The 16,835-nt window shown below is 44.3% G+C and overlaps 1 protein-coding gene across 2 annotated transcripts in view; it reads left to right on the forward strand.

The window, feature by feature from the left end:
• Positions 1-16,835, forward strand: part of LOC307039430 (gasdermin-E-like) — a 35,336-nt gene continuing 18,501 nt past the window's right edge. For both annotated transcript variants that reach the window (XM_079681516.1, XM_079681517.1), the window contains exon 1: positions 1-126. The gene's annotated coding sequence lies outside the window, so the exon portion shown is untranslated. The remainder of the gene's footprint in view (positions 127-16,835) is intronic.

Consider the following 16,835-nt stretch of genomic DNA (forward strand, 5'->3'; position numbering starts at 1 on the left):
AGTGCATATCTGTTGAGTCAATCTCTCTCTCCGAGCATTCAGCCGCTGCTATAACTGAACACAGTGACTGCTAACACCACAGGAGTAGTTTGGTTTGCGTTTGGACAATTTGGTCGTACATTTGAGGTAAGAAACCACTTCATTTACAAATTAGTCATTAATCTTTGGTAGTGTAAGATACAGAATACCAGCAAAAGGGACTTTATTCTCCGTGTAGTCTATTTGGTTCACCAATGTGCCTATTCGTTTAGTTTTTCCTGTTCAGTACCACTTTATTTTTTGATTTCACACTCATAATCCGTATCATGCGTTCTTAAGGCTCCGCACAGCTGATCTCACTGTGAAAGCACGCGCACCAAATGTGGCCTGGAGGAATTAGACACATTCACGTGGGCTGCCGGGAAATAGCCTGCCCACGTGAGAGTGTAACACTTGTAAATACTGTGGCAGGAATGTTATAGGAGCATTAACCTCTGTATTTAGTTTGCCCTTTGTTTATATTAGTTTATATTCCTAATGAAGCACTTTCCTTTCTTCTACTCCCTGTTTATTATTCTTTTATGGACTACAGTTCAAGTTCAACAAATTGAAGGTAGTTGCTGTGTCTCAAATTGCACACTTCTGAACTTAGATTAGCATTTACGGCCTCCCACGGCGGCGTGCGTTGTTGCTTGCTGGCGGGGGGGGGGGGGGGGGGCTGAAACTCGACCAACAACCAATCACATGAATCTCCAATCTCCCGCCCCAGAAGACACACAAGCATGCTGTTTGATTGGCTAGAGCTTGTACTGGCATATGATTCGATTGGCTGACGCCTCCGTCAAGGCGTCAAAAGTACAACAGCGGTCCTGTTCTACTGCTCTACTTTTGCAGCCCGCGAGAGAAGCTACGCTTTGCTCCCACAATAACCCGGTTATGGCTAGAAAGGATCCGTCTAGTGTAAATATGACGTCACGTTCTCGTTGTAACTCTCGTTGTAATCGGAGCGGCTCGGAAACACATCTACAGCAGTAACATGATGCAACATACACATTAATGCAGCAGCAATATTAATAGAGAAACATCAGACATAATAGTAAAACACTGCAAGGGAACATTTTATTGCACCAGGAGCTTACTTGGGACTTTTACTGCGACAACGTTGACTTGCCTGTGAATAAAAAATAAACCATAGTGTTGGTGATCTACAGTGTTGTCATTCTTCTTTGAACACCAGCAAGACCGCTTTTCAACAATCACACTCCCTGTCATTGACATAATTAATAGATAGTTTAGCTTCTCACCATCATTTGCTGTGGCCAACTGATGTTAACGATCCTAACTGAAAGGCTGCCAGCCAAACGTAAACATTCAGCCACGTGACATTCAGCCGAACTCTCGCGAGAGTTTTACACAAGACGGATCCTTTCTAGCCATAACCCTGGTACCCCGAACACATCTGGTACCGACACCGGCGCGCGCCATAATATCGTGAGAGAGGCAGAGAGCTGCCTGAAGAATAAATGATGGCTCAAAAGTTCACAAATGAACTTTAGTTTTTTAAAAAAAAGCCAGACTCCAAGAAGAGCCTCCACTGCCCTCATCTAGCAGCGATTTATACGATCATTTTCTGATAACGATGAAATAGCCCGCCTCCCTCTCCCCACGTCTCCCTCTCCCCACGTCTCCTGCTGCTGGGCTGTCAGAAGAAAAATAAATGTTAACGGAAACTCTGCCGCACGGTTCCCTCGTCCCTTGGAAGAGGCGGAGAGGTGGGTGTTTTTCATCTGCTGGTGGACAGTCCGGAGAGATATACACAGGGTTGGGTTGTAACGGAATAGCCTACATGTATCAGAATACAAAAATCAAGTGTATTCAGCTGGCGTTACATTTGAAAAACGATTAATCTGATTACAGTTACTTTCGTAAACCTGAAGCAGGGCCGTGGGAAGTAGGGGTGCTGAGGGTGCTGCAGCACCCCCTGGTGGAGGACAGAGGATCTGCACTTCCACAAGATGTACCGGCGGGTTTTGTTGTTAGCTTCTGCTGCGCTAACGGATATAAGAAGCTGTTTCTACAATAATGTGGAGAGAGAGTTCTGTCCTGTCAGACTTAGAGGCTCAGTGAGGTAAAGGACTCTGAGGGTTTAGATAGTTCACTTTATTCTAAGTTATCTCAGTGGGTCTCAAACGTTTTGATCACAATTTATGTAGGCAAATACTTCAAAGGGACACCTTTATAATTATTAGGATAAATAAAAACAGGTTTGAAATCATTCCAATGTATACTATAGGACAGTAAACCAAAAATATTGTTTAAAACTGGAGAGATTTAAAAATATGCATAAATAAATGTTAACTGGTAAAATAAGATATAAATGAACCACAAAAATAAAACAAGTTAGCCTACATTTATTTGTTATTGGCTATGGTAGGTTATTGGTTATGTTCACATACAAACCGATCTTTTTCACATGGGTGTTTAGAGTTCTATCCCCTAGATCAGTCTCTAGTAATTGGGCGCTCAAAGTGCACCAGATTGAAGTATTTTACTTTAAAATGTTAAAAAAATCTTCCCGGGGGGACACCCCCGGACCCCCTTAGAGGATCTGAAGTCCACCTCCCAATTCAACATGTTCATGCAATACTAAATACATTTGAAGCCTTTTTATATAAGCTGTCCACCATATCAATACGTTTCTCTTTTTGTAGTGTATTAGTCCTTTGTAGAGGTTTTTCATTGCCAGCTAAAATCTTGCCTAGGGCAGCAAATTGGTCAAAACCGGCCCTGGTGTCATCCCCACAGCACCCCCCATTTGAAACATGTTCCCACGGCTATGACCTGAAGTGAATACATTTTGGAATACTTATTGGAATTATTGGTGGAAAAGTTTCCTCACAAAATGTAATATTCATTACCTGCAGAACAGTGTGCACACTGCACAGCGCTGCAGCATGTCTGTGAGCGACAGATAGTGATGTGTCGGTCGCGAACGAGCCGGGTCAAAGAGCCGGCTCTTTTAAGTGAACGACGGGAGCCGGTTCGCGCCCGCGAACGAGCCGGTTCTTCTTTTTTTTTGCGGAGGGATCTAGATCGGCATGAAGGCACATTATGCAATGTGCAATGTGCACATTATCCCGCTTATTGCATGGCCACATTCTCAACAAAGTAGTGATCTCAGAGCACGCTCCCCTCTCCTGTAGGGGGGCGTGGTCAGCTGCAGCTCACAGAATCGGTCTTTTCTTTAAAAATAATTTTAAAATGTCGATACAGTAGCCCCTTTTTTAAAATAGTTTTTATAGGTGTTGCTATCTGTTTTGTGTAGCGTGGTTCTACAAGCAAGTCAGTGCATTCATTGCGTGGTATCAGAGAGTTACAAGGGTCTGTAAATGCAATGAAAACATTTGGCCACAGCAAGTCATTTATTAAACATGTAATATTTACTTTTGAATACTTCAGTACAAAGGATGTATTGATTAATTTAAGTGATATATATCTGTACACATAGGCCTATACACATCAAAACAGGGCTACATTTGATTTAATTAAAAGGTATAATATGTGGTAAACTGAAGAGCCGTTTGGGAGCCGAAAGAGCTGGCTCTTCTTGGTGAGCCGAGCTAAATGATCCGGCTCACCAAGAAGAGCCGGAATTCCCATCACTAAGAGATGCAGCGTGTCTGTGAGCCCCGCCCCTGCACGCAGATGAGAGAGAGAGAGCTCTTTTAAAATATATTGAAAGTTAGAAACGGAGATGGTTAGATAAAATGTGCAAGATAACGTTTATGTAGCATTTATTTATTGTCGAAATGATGACATTTATAACGGGATCAAATCAAAGTGAATGGCCTGCTGCTGCTGAATGCATGGGACAAGTGACTGGAAAACGTTTTAAAAGTTATTACATCGTTTCAGATAATAAATAATAATGATAATTCATTCTATTTAGGGGCGCCTTTCAAAGCACCCAAGGACACGTTACAATTCATAACATATTCTAAGGAAAGGTTTTAAGACAGTACAAAGAATGCAGTCAGGGTGATGTTTTTTATGTGGGGTGCAGATGAGAGGGAGCTGTCCAGAATGACACCAAGATGTTGTGTTTGTGCTCTTGATAAGCCATTAAAACAGTAAAACATGTGTCTCCTGTTCACCAAAACATACCCATTTGTTATGGAAAAATAAAGTATTCCAAAAGTATTCTAAAAGTAATCTGCCACCGGTACCGGCGGGGATTGTTGTTAGCTTCTGATGCGCAGAGGAAAAATCTGGCCCACCCTATTTTTTACAAGCCCACCCTAAAGTACATTTCTGCCTACGCTACTGGTGTAGGGTAGTGTTCCAAGTCCTATATTGAGATTTGGCAAAAGGGTGAGAGAGAGCAAGCGCATTTCGTGGTATTTGTAAGCAGTGGCAGACCACTTCTGGTTGCAGATGTCCTACGTGCTGAGGCATCTGCAGCTGCTGAAGGGGAGTTAGTACCTGCCACTACTTGCAGATGACACAAATTGAGCCAAATGCACTGTGAGTACCTGGTGAGTGTTCTGCAAAAAAGTTGTGGAAAGTGTGGAGCGCTGGAACTTCTCACACTTAAAGCTCCCATGTCATGCTTTTCCGGTTAGATTATATCTTGTCCTTATTTGATGAAAAACACAGGTTGAATGGTTAAGAATGCAGCTTTGCAGAGTACCTGGTCAGGTTTGTGGTGTTTGTACCAGCTGTGTTATGGCCACATTGCTTCCCTTCTGGTAAAACAATGCATTCGCTTTTTTTCTCCGCCTCATTGTAGCGAAAATGGGCTCAATTATCACATCGTTTCTTTGCTCCACTGCTCCCAAGCCCTGTTGTTGCCATTTTATTTTCTGTTAAATAAGGTTAGTTAGACCATGAGTTAGACCCGAGTCTTCCTGACAGTTCAGTGTGCCGCTGGCCGGTGTAATTCAAATGTACCGCCGCGCGCAGCACAGACACACAGCTGTTGCCCAGCCGCAGCACCGGAAATGGAACCGCTGGGAGAAAAACTGACTATCAGAGATAAAGTTATCTTTGATAATATTTCGTCTCCTCATTTTTCGTCAACGAAAGTAAAGAGAGATTTTGGCATAGTTTTTATATAGTAAACAACATTTTCGTCTCGTCACTTTTCGTCAACGATATTGCATGATGATTTCGTTGCAGTTATTGTTTACTGCCGTCGGTGCCTTCTCGTCATCGTCTCGTTTTCGTCATGGAAAAAAAGGTCGTTGACGAACATATTTCGTCATAGTTTTAGTCAACGAAATTAACACTCCGTACCCGCAACTAAATGGGCCAATCCGTGGAGCCGTTACGTTACGTCCGCGGAGCCGTTACGTTAAGCCCCCGCTGATTGGTCCAAATTGACCAATCCACACACACACACACAGTGCTCTGCTGATTTCTGCTGCCTGGCTGCAGGCTGATAACAGACAGTTGGGATCGCGGCGAAATTCTCTCTGCAGACCCATTCTCACAGCGTTTATCAACCTTTTTCTTACTCAATATCAAGCCACACTTATTGTTTTTACTTCAGCTGTGACTTTGTGTGTGCTCAGGGTGAGTTTGGCTGTGTTTCGCTGTGTATCGCTAAACAAGGAAACCACACCTCCACGGAGCTCAGCGCGATTCACAACGTGAACCAACCAATCAGAGCACACTGTGCTCACAGGGAGGGTGGGGGCTGGAGCTATTGGAGCTACAACGAGCCGTTACAGGCAGAGAGTGAAATTCAGTGAATACACGTAGTTCTCATTCGTAACACTCCGTTCGATGTCTCACTATGGGATGCGCCTCATCGCGGAGCAAACAGAAGCATCAATCTCATTACGCCAATCCTGGTTGGCTGGTGATCTTGACGTCAGCGTCAGGGAATCCACCCCCTATAAGTAGCTTGCGCTACGCCGCATGCGTCTTTCAAACACCTCTTCTCGCTTCAGAGCACATCTCTATATTGGTAACCAAGCTAGCTCACACAGTCCACAGACGGAACCAAGCTATCCAAGCTAACTTCGGTCGACAGGCGCTCGCCGGCTACTTCTATATATACTTCTGCAAGAAGACTGTTAATACTAACACACCTGTTAGTATTGCAAATCGACCTCGCCGTTTTTTCTTCGGAAATAAAGGTAAGGTTTTGATTTTTTCCGTGTTGCTAGCTTGTCTTCCCTCACTACCGACACCACGTTAGCGAGGACGTTTTTTTTTTCTTTTTCTCTCTCACACCAGAGGAGTAGAAGATAAAAAAGGTATTAACACACCAGTTAATATTCTTTGAGAATAAAATCTACACCGTCGCTTTTTCTCCGGATTAACGACAGGTTGTGATTCTCTTTTCTCAGCAACGCACCTGCTACGAGCGCGTCCTTCCCACGTCGCCATAATGGCGAACAAGATGGACACGTCTCTCCCTCACACCAGAGGAGCCAGGGAATCGGAGGCTCGGCTCTGCGGCTGCGGGTTGAAGATTTCGGACACAGACGCATGCCCAGGAGGCTATCAACAACCCCGGCTCATGCGGGCATTGTGCCCGTTTCACCGTGAAGAGCCTCCGCCGATGGTTAGCTCGCCAAGCTAGCTTGTCGGGTCAGGACTCCCTCATGTCCTCTGATTTACCGGACGGAAATCAGGACACGGGGGCGTCCGCCACAGAGATGGAGCCCCGCACTGTGTCGGTCTGGGGCTCATCAGTAGTGGCAGCTGCAGAACCGGAGTCCCGCGCCGTGTCAGGCTGGGACTCGGTGGCACCGAGGGACGTGCGAGCGGGGCCCCACGCTATACCAAGCTGGGGCCCCCGGCTGGACCTCACCATGGTCTTGCCTGCAGAAGATGTCCTGGAGTTGGACTATACGGAGGACGAAGAGGATGAAACCTCTGGATTCCTCCTGTCCGACTCTGATGAGCAGGAAGACAACTTCTTCATGTCATCGGCTCAGGCTGCAACGCCGGGAGCGATGGCTGCTCTCCCGGGCGATAGCACACCAGCTTCGCCCTGTCTGAGTATGGACCTGCAGGCCGTGTGTTCCCGTCAGCAAAAACACGTGGGTTTGCTATCCTGGCTCCAAAATGGTGGAATGAGCTCCCCATTGAAATCAGGACAGCAGAAAGCTTACACATCTTCCGGCGCAAACTGAAAACTCATCTCTTTAGACTCCACTTCGAGCGATTTAATTACTAACAAAGCACTTATATACTAATAAAGGGCTGGCTTTTCTAAAGCCAGTTGAGTAGCACTTGAAATGTTTGGCTCTATGAAACCTGATGTACTTATATGATTCTGTTTTCTTCAAGGTTGTATCTTCCTGGTCGAATGCACTTTGTGAGGAAGCGTACACACTCCCTCACTAACATGTTGGTCTTAACTATTTGTTTGTTAAGAAAGGTAGTACATGTTTTTTCAGAGTTGTCTTTATTTCAGTTAAAGTTATAAAAACAGTTTACATAGACAAACTAATAAAATGCATCTAAATTAATTTGTCAGTCTGTAAAATACACAAGCAACAAGTAATCACCATTTCCTTTGTTCAGACCTGGAGGCCATCTTGTCCCAGTGCTCAAAGGGGGAACACGCCTCCTAAGTACTCCTTATATGTGCCGTATGAGTAGGCGGAGTCTTGGATGCGATTGGTCAGGAAATGTGTGATTTTATGAGTATCAATTAGGTTAAAAACTATCCGTTTTAAGCAGACCTCGTTGTTTTTGAAGGTATAATATGTATGTTGATGCAATAATGAATTTACTTAAGCCTTTAGGGTTTTATTAAATGTAGACAACAGTGTTTAATTTTGTATTTAACCCTTCACTCCGCTTTCAGAACCATGACCTGATTGGCCAGGTTGGAGTGGGAAGGCGGGCAGTCTCCTATAAATGTTGTTGGGAAGAGAGGGGAAGGGGCATTTTGTGTTTGTTCCTTGCTGGTGAATGCAGCACCAGACATGCAGTTTGTGTTTCTGGGGAATAATGATGAAGGCTAAGAATAAAACGCCTGTCTATTTTTTGCAAGAAAACCCTCTCTCCACGTATCGTTCTTTCACCTGCACCTCACATCGTAACACACTTATTGTAAGTCGCTTTGGATAAAAGCGTCAGCTCAATGCAATGTAATGTAATGTAATGTGTGTCAGCGTGCCGCAGCCAGACTAGACATCCCATGGCCCGAAATGGCCAAGGAGACCTCCAGGTCCCGTTACGAGGGGAAATATTTGCCCCAAGCAACGAGGACAAAGAGGCAACTCCTGCCGGTCTTCCCGGAGATGTTGGATGAGGAGTCGGTCTCGTGGAGAGACCGACCCTTCAGCAACAAGGCCCCAATCCAGGGTGCCTCCTCCCTAGACTGCGACGGTATGGAGAGGCTCGGCCTGCTCCGCATACCGCCGATGGAACCGCTGGTGGCAGCTCACCTCTTCCCGAGGATGGCGACTACACCGAGCAGGAACCCCACGCTGCCGGCAAAGGCGGACCGGTTCCAGTCAACCATAACTGAACGGTCCTACAGAGCCGCAGCATTGTCTGCCAGGGCTTTTAACATTTCCTCGCTGCTAACCGCTTACCAAGCGGAGCTCTGCGAGGATCTGTCAAGTAATCCTGGACCGGCAGTACTGGACGAGCTAGCCGCGATCACGGACATCTGTCTCCGCGTTCAACGCTGCGCCGTCCAGGCCACGGGAAAGGCAATGGGAATTATGGTGGTGCAGGAAAGAGCTAGATGGCTCAACCTCACCAACCTCCCAGACCGGGAAAGAGAGGATGTGCTGGACATGCCCATCGTTCCCAAGGGGATTTTTGGATCTGCGCTCGCTTCTATGCAGAAGAGATGCGAGTCCAAGAAGAAGGAAGACGAGGCCCTCCACCTCTGTCTTCCTCGAAGGGTCCAGCCGCTGTCTCCACAGCGGCAGTCCTTCGCCCAAGCTACCTCAGCTGCTCGGTTTAAAGTACCAAAACAGTCACTGTCAGCTTTTCTTTTCAATGCGCGATCAAAACGCACCGTTAAGCGTGGACGCGCTCGCGCACAATTGGCCTCCGGTCCTCCTGTACGCGTTCCCACCCCTGGCGCTGATACCCCAAACTCTGGCCAGAGTGAGGGAACAGCGCCACGCAATGATCCTGATAGCTCCGCACTGGCCTGCAATATACTGGCTGGCGGAGATCTATCAGTTGCTGTGCGGTCAGCCGTGGCAGCTCCCCCTGCGCAGAGAAATACTGTCTCAGGCGGGGGGGACGATCTTTCGCCCACACCCGGAGCGCATGGCCCTATGGACCTGGCCCGTGAGTGGTACAATCTGAGTACAGTGGGTCTCCCGCAGAAGGTGATAAACACTATTCAGAGTGCGAGAGCCTCCTCCACCAGGTCTCTTTATGACTGTAAGTGGAGGGTGTTTGAGGAATGGTGCCTTCAAAAAGGGCACACCTCTTTTCAGTGTCCTGTTGGAGTGATTTTATCATTTCTACAGGACCTGATTGAAAAACACAGAGCTTTCTCCACGATCAAAGTGTACTTGGCTGCTATTGCTGCATGCCATGTGGACTTTGAGGGTAAGAAGGCAAGCCAGCATCCTCTGGTCTGCCGTTTTATGAAGGGAGCTCGCAGGCTCCTCCCTGTCTCCAGGTCACTGGTGCCCTTATGGGACTTGACATTGGTTTTAGATGGGCTCACTCGAACCCCATTTGAAACTCTGGAAGAAGCTGACATGAAGCACCTGTCACTAAAGACAGTGCTGTTACTGGCTCTGGCATCAGCCAAGCGAGTCAGTGACATTCATGCGCTATCTGTACATCCTTCATGCACTCAGTTTTCCCCAGGGCAAACGAGGGTGTTGCTGAAGCCCAACCCTGCCTTTATACCTAAGGTGGTTGGTTCGTCTACCTCAATTGACATTGTGGCATTTCCTCCGCTGCTGTGTCCCTCCGGGGAACAGCAGCCGAATTTGCTGTGTCCAGTTCGTGCTTTACGCACCTATATGGATAGGTCAAAAGAGTTTCGTCGTAATGACCAACTCTTTGTATCCTGGGCTAACCCTCACAAGGGCAAGCCCGTTACTAAGCAACGGCTCTCCCACTAGATTGTGGAAGCGATTGCTTTGGCCTATACGAGTCAGGGTTTGCAGGCACCTCCGGGTTTGCGTGCTCACTCTACTCGTGGTCTGGCTACATCCTGGGCTTTGTTCAAGGGTGTTTCCATTCAAGACATTTGTGCAGCGGCGAGCTGGTCCTCGCCGCTCACTGTTGTCCGCTTTTACAGATTAGATGTCTCTGCTCCCAGTGTGGCTCATGCAGTGCTGGGCCCCCTGCTGAGTTAGAGCTCTAACTGTTAAGTTCTGGTTGGTCTTGGTGACTTTCGAGATAAGCTCGTCTGGCAATACGGGAGCTACAATATCCCATAGTGAGACATCGAACGGAGTGTTACGAATGAGAACTATAGATTACTTACGTAACCCCAGTTCTCAGAGTAACATGAAGTGAGATGTCTCACCAGACGGCCCTCCTTGCTATGGTGAAGCGAGAAGAGGTGCTTGTTTTGAATGACGCATGCGGCGTAGCGCAAGCTACTTATAGGGGGTGGATTCCCTGACGCTGACGTCAAGATCACCAGTCAATCAGAATTGGCGTAATGAGATTGATACTTCTGTTTGCTCCGCGATGAGGCGCATCCCATAGTGAGACATCTCACTTCATGTTACTCTGAGAACTGGGGTTACGTAAGTAACCTATAGTTTACAGAGATGCTGTATGAGAAACCAAAGTGATTTTGGAAAATTGCACAATATAAATCTATTCTAGTAGACCTCAACAATGGAATTATGATCAGTGGAAATGACCATGAAATGGGACCTTTAACATTTTGGCTTCATAACTGAAACTATGCGACCAGTCACAAATGCGGTTGCTCCGATAAACACCGAACTATACACATAAAAGTTATACATGTTTTTTTCACTATTAAAGTAACATACCATTATAGTGGTGTTGCCACTGTTTATTTGAGCAGTCTGTAATCATTTTGTGCCGCCAACGACTTATGCTAGCTAGCTAGTTAACAGCTGTGATAGGCACTTCTGGTGAAGGCACAGCTACCATGTGCGATTTAAAGGTCCCCTATTATACTGTTTTTCATCAATATATTATAGGCAGTGTTGGGTGTAACGCGTTACAGTAACTTAACTACGTTTTCCGGGTAAAAAGTAGTTTAACGCGCTACTACGGAAAATTTGGTAACGTAACGTAGTTTCTTCTTCAATTCGCCAGAACGTTACTTTTCCCAGGGACGAGTGACAGTGTGACACACTGCCTACTCAGCTGCGTGCTTACGCTGGCACGAGCTCTCATTCCCCACTGTACGTGATAGAGGCTGGCCGCTGGTGGTGGCATGAAGACTGAAGAGCAGTGATGGCAAGCGAGAAGCAGGCGCAGCCAACGCTAACATTCGAGGGATGGAGGTATTCCCATTACTTCGAACTTGTTGAAACTAAGGGGGAAAATGTGAGTGTAACGGTACGTCTACACTACAGGCATCAAAAAATGCTTTCAACGCTTCGCCCATTCACTTGAATGGGGTGACGTAGAAGATTTTGAATCTTCGCCGAACTGCATTGTGGGGAGCATAGCATGGCTTTGCAAGCATCACGAGCATCTATCGGCATCAAAAGTTGAACAATGTTCAACTTTTGAGGCTCGATGCTTGGCATCAGCCAATGAAATCCCGTTTATGCAAATCCCGCCAGTGCAAGCGCAGCCAATCAAACCACGTGCAAGCTGGGAGAGCCAGACCGCAGTTCATTTCCTCATATTCCAAACGAGATATTACGGTAGCAAATCACCCGGTTCTTTACGACCGGAACTATTTACCGGGATACAAACCGGAGGAACCAGGCATGGAGGGAGGTGGCAGAGACAGTGGGTGAAACTGGTCGTTTTTTCGCCTGTTTGGAGAGTTTATATCCAGTTTACTTCGTTTTAACATTGCTATTGCTTTGTATGTCGGGGGCGGGAGATTCATGTGATTGGTTGCTCGCAAAAAATCGCCAAGCTTCAGACACGCCCAGCTCCAAGATTTTTTCATGCCTGTAGTGTAGACGGGCCGTAAGGTGTACGTTGTGCCCTGGCCAAAAACTTTTGTCCACTGCCGTTAACTCAACTGCCAACCTCACCAAGCATTTGAAAGGAAAACATGCTAACATGAAGCTAGTAGCTCAAGATCCCCGGGGAAATTATGATATTATCATACCGTGAAGAAGGGCCAGCATATTCAGTGAACATAGTCTTTTAATTGGGAGGCCAGTCCTGCTTTAAGTTGTTCTTGATTTTATTTTGGCTAAAATGTCTTTGCTTCCAAGCTGTATTATGCCATTTTATTTTTATTTACACAAGCCATTGATATCAAGACATTTTGAAGTTATTCAATCAATCAATCAATCAATCAATGTTTATTTATATAGCCCAATATCACAAATGTTACATTCGTCTCAGTGGACTTCACAGTTTGTACAGAATATCAGTATGACAATACGACACCCTCTGTCCTTAGACCCTCACCTCGTACAAGGAAAAACTTCCAGAGAAAACCCCACAGTTTAAAGGGAAAAATGGGAGAAACCTCAGGGAGAGCAACAGAGGAGGGATCCCTCTCCCAGGACGGACAGACGTGCAATAGATGCCGTGTATAAATTGAAAAGATAATACATTTGCAACATAGGTAGTCCAAATGTTTGGAAATGCATGTGTGTATAATAAGAAGATGAATCCACGAGGATATCCATCCAGGACTTATGATCCAGGACCACAGCCACGACTCAAGATCCAGGACTCGCAATCCATGACACAGGACCGCAGGATCATCCATGACTCCGGATCCCGGCGTATATAGACACCAAAAAGAAAGAAATTTGGGGAAGCTGGGTTAATCGGAACATGAGAGTACACAGGTATAGACAGAGAGAAGGAAGAAGTAAGATGTCCCCCGACAAACTAAGCCTATATCAGCAAAACTAGGGGCTGAATCTAATCAGCCCTAACTATAAGCTTTATCAAAAAGGAAGGTCTTAAGCGCACTCTTAAAAACGGATAGGGTGTCTGCCGCCCGAACACAAACTGGAAGCTGATTCCACAAAAGTGGAGCTTGATAAGAAAAGGCTCTGGCTCCCATTGTACTTTTAGAGACTCTAGGAACAACCAACAACCCTGCATTCTTGGAACGCAATGCCCTAGTAGGACAATAGGGTATAATGAGTTCTTTAAGGTAAAATGGCGCCTGCCCATTAAGGGCTTTGTAGGCGAGAAGAAGAATTTTAAATTATATCCTGTGTTCTATAGGGAGCCAGTGTAAGGCAGCCAGAACAGGAGTAATGTGGTCCCTTTTCCTAACTCTGGTTAGTACACGAGCTGCAGCATTTTGAATCAGCTGAAGCGACTTGACTAACTTCTTGGTACACCCTGATAATAAGGAGTTACAATAATCCAGCCTTGAAGTAACAAATGCATGGACTAGTTTCTCTGCATCGTTTTGAGGCAAGATATGCCTGATTTTTGCAATGTTACGTAGATGGAAGTAGGCGGTCCTTGAAATTGATTTTATGTGGGTGTTAAAGGATAAATCCTGATCAAATATAACACCAAGATTCCTTACAGTCTCACTGGAGGCCAAATTAATGCCATCCATAGTTAATATATCTTTAGATAATTTGTTTCGTAGATTCTTCGGGCCAAGTACAATAACTTCAGTTTTGGTCGTGTTTAACATCAAAAAATTTAAGGTCATCCACGTTTTTAAGTCCTTGAGGCAGTCTTGAATTTTATTTAGATGATTAATTTCATCAGGCTTGATTGATAAATATAGTTGAGTATCATCCGCATAACAATGAAAGTTTACAGAATGATTCCTTATAATATTGCCTAACGGAAGCATATATAGGGTGAACAAAATAGGTCCAAGCACTGAGCCCTGTGGCACTCCATGGCTAACTTTGGTTTGCATGGAAGATTCATCGTTGACACGTACAAACTGAGAGCGTTCAGATAGATAGGACCTAAACCAGCCTAAAGCAGTTCCCTGTATGCCAACTAAGTGCTCTAGTCTTTGCAATAGGATATCATGGTCGATAGTATCAAATGCTGCACTAAGATCGAGCAAGACAAGAATAGAGACAAGTCCCTTGTCAGAGGCTATTAGAATGTCATTTGTGACTTTAACCAGAGCTGTCTCTGTGCTATGTTGTGTTCTAAAGCCAGACTGAAAATCTTCAAATAAATCATAGTTTTTTAAGTAATCACACAGCTGTTTTGCGACTGCTTTCTCAAGAATTTTTGAGAGGAACGGAAGATTAGAAATAGGTCTATAGTTGGCTAAAACCTCTGGATCGAGGTTGTGCTTTTTAAGAAGCGGTTTTATCACTGCTACTTTGAATGATTGTGGAACATAGCCTGATAATAAAGACATATTCATAATATTTAATAAAGAAGTGCTAATTAATGGAAAAACTTCTTTTAACAGCTTAGTTGGAATCGGGTCTAAGATACACGTTGATGGTTTAGAAGAGAGAATCATTGAATTTAATTGTTCAAGGTTTATGGCTGAAAAGCATTCTAGTTTACTATCTAGTGTAATATTAGAACTTACGTTTCCGGGAGCTGTTGATAACACTATACTGGTCAAAGGCAAGAGGTCATTGATTTTGTTTCTAAGAGTAACAATTTTATCGTTAAAAAAGCACATAAAATCATTACTACTGAGTGCTATGGGAATAGAAGGCTCAGTCGAGCTGTGGCTCTCTGTCAGCCTGGCTACAGTGCTGAAAAGAAATCTTGCATTATTCTTATTCTCATCTATTAATGAAGAGTAGTATGCTGCTCTCGCTTTACGCAGTGCTTTCTTATATTCATTGAGAGTGATATGCCAAATTAAACGAGATTCTTCAAGTTTAGTGGAACGCCATATCCTTTCAAGTTGTCTCGACTTTTGCTTTATTTTGCGGGTTTCGGCATTATGCCATGGAGCTAATCTATGTTGTTTTATTTTCTTCTTTTTCAAGTATAAGTTTCCTCCCCTACATGCAGACATGCTATCGAGTTAAGTATTGGTGGAATCTCTTCCTTAAATTTGGCTATAGCACTAACAGATAAGTTTCTGCTGCAGGAGCTTTTGGCTAATGCTTTGTAGTCTAGTAACAGTACTTCAAAAGTTACTAAGAAATGGTCGGATAAAGCAGGATTATGCGGTTCGACTAATAGTTGGTCAATTTCAATACCATAAGTCAGAACAAGGTCAAGAGTGTGATTATAGCAGTGGGTTGGTTTATTTACACTCTGACAGAAACCAACATAATCTAATATAGAGTTAAATGCAACAGTGAGGCTATTTTTATCATCGTCAACGTGAATATTAAAGTCACCTACGATAATTACTTTATCTGTTTTAAGTACCAAAGCTGATAAAAACTCTGAGAATTCTGATAAGAATTCTGAATAAGGACCTGGTGCACGGTACACTGTAACAAATAAGATTGACTGCAAAGTTTTCCAGGTCGGATGCGTAAGACTGAAAATGAGGCTTTCAAAGGAGGTATAATTTAATTTTTGTTTAGTATTGATAAGTAAACTTGAGTCAAAGATTGCTGCAACTCCACCTCCTCGGCCCGTGCCTCGGGCAATATGAGTATTGATATGGCTGGGTGGAGTGGCCTCATTTATGCTGACATATTCTTCATGTCTCAACCAAGTTTCAGTGAGACAGCATATATCAATATTATAATCTGATATTAAATCATTTACCAGTATTGCTTTAGATGCTAGAGATCTTATGTTTAAGAGACCACATTTAATCTTCCTGTTTTGTTGCACTGTAGTAGTTGTTACATTTACTTTTATTAGGTTATTATGTATGACACCTCTATTAGGTTTTACCTTAAATTGTCCTTGGGCAGACACACACACCGTTAATATTGGGTATTTTATTGGGGTCGGGATTCCTATGGATGACTGCCTAGGAGAGAGCGCAGAGAAGCGTGTAAGACTGCGACTCTGCCTCCTGGTCTCAACTCCAGTTTGTCATGGATTAAGTCCACAGAGCCCTGAAATGTTTGCCGAAATGAGATTTGCACCTTCCAAAGTAGGATGAATGCCGTCTCTCTTAATCAGACCAGGTTTTCCCCAGAAGGCTGTCCAATTATTCACGAAGCCCACATTGTTTGCTGGGCACCACCAAGACAACCAGCGCTGAAATGATGACATGCGGCTATACATGTCATCATTGATCAGATTGGGGAGGGAACCAGAGAAGATTATTCTTTTTCTGTTGGATTTACATGAGGCATGTTTTATTTTGAGACACATGAGCCATTTTGAGGTTTTCATCATGTTGTTCCTAAGGAGCCTATTGATATGATTTGCACTAGCTTTGCACCTATTTTGGGGCTAGCCTGTTTAATGATTATGATTTTATATTGATATTGTTTGATATTATTGTTTAGTGGTGGTGTTGACGCTTATAGCCCAATGTTTTGTTAAGTGCTCTGTGGCATTTTTTTTATAATAAAGAGCACAAAAGAAATATCTGTTATGTCCTCCATAGTAGAACTTTATGTAAGCCTTAACATTTAGGAACAGAGATGGGGTTCTGCCCAAAGTCGAGCAACATAAAAGTAACGTAAAAGTAACGAGTAACGTAAAAAGTTACTTTCCTTGGAGGGTAACTAAGTAAAGTAAGGGATTACTTTTTTAAAGAAGTAACGAGGAACGAGCAAACACTACTTTTTAAAAGTAACTTCCCCAACACTGATTATAGGTCTCAGATATATACAAAACATGTCTCGGAAGTGTTTTGCTCGAAATACCAAACAGATTATACATTGTAG

Source organism: Notothenia rossii (genome assembly GCF_949606895.1).
Source record: "Notothenia rossii genome assembly, chromosome: 5".
NCBI classification, from domain to species: domain Eukaryota; kingdom Metazoa; phylum Chordata; class Actinopteri; order Perciformes; family Nototheniidae; genus Notothenia; species Notothenia rossii.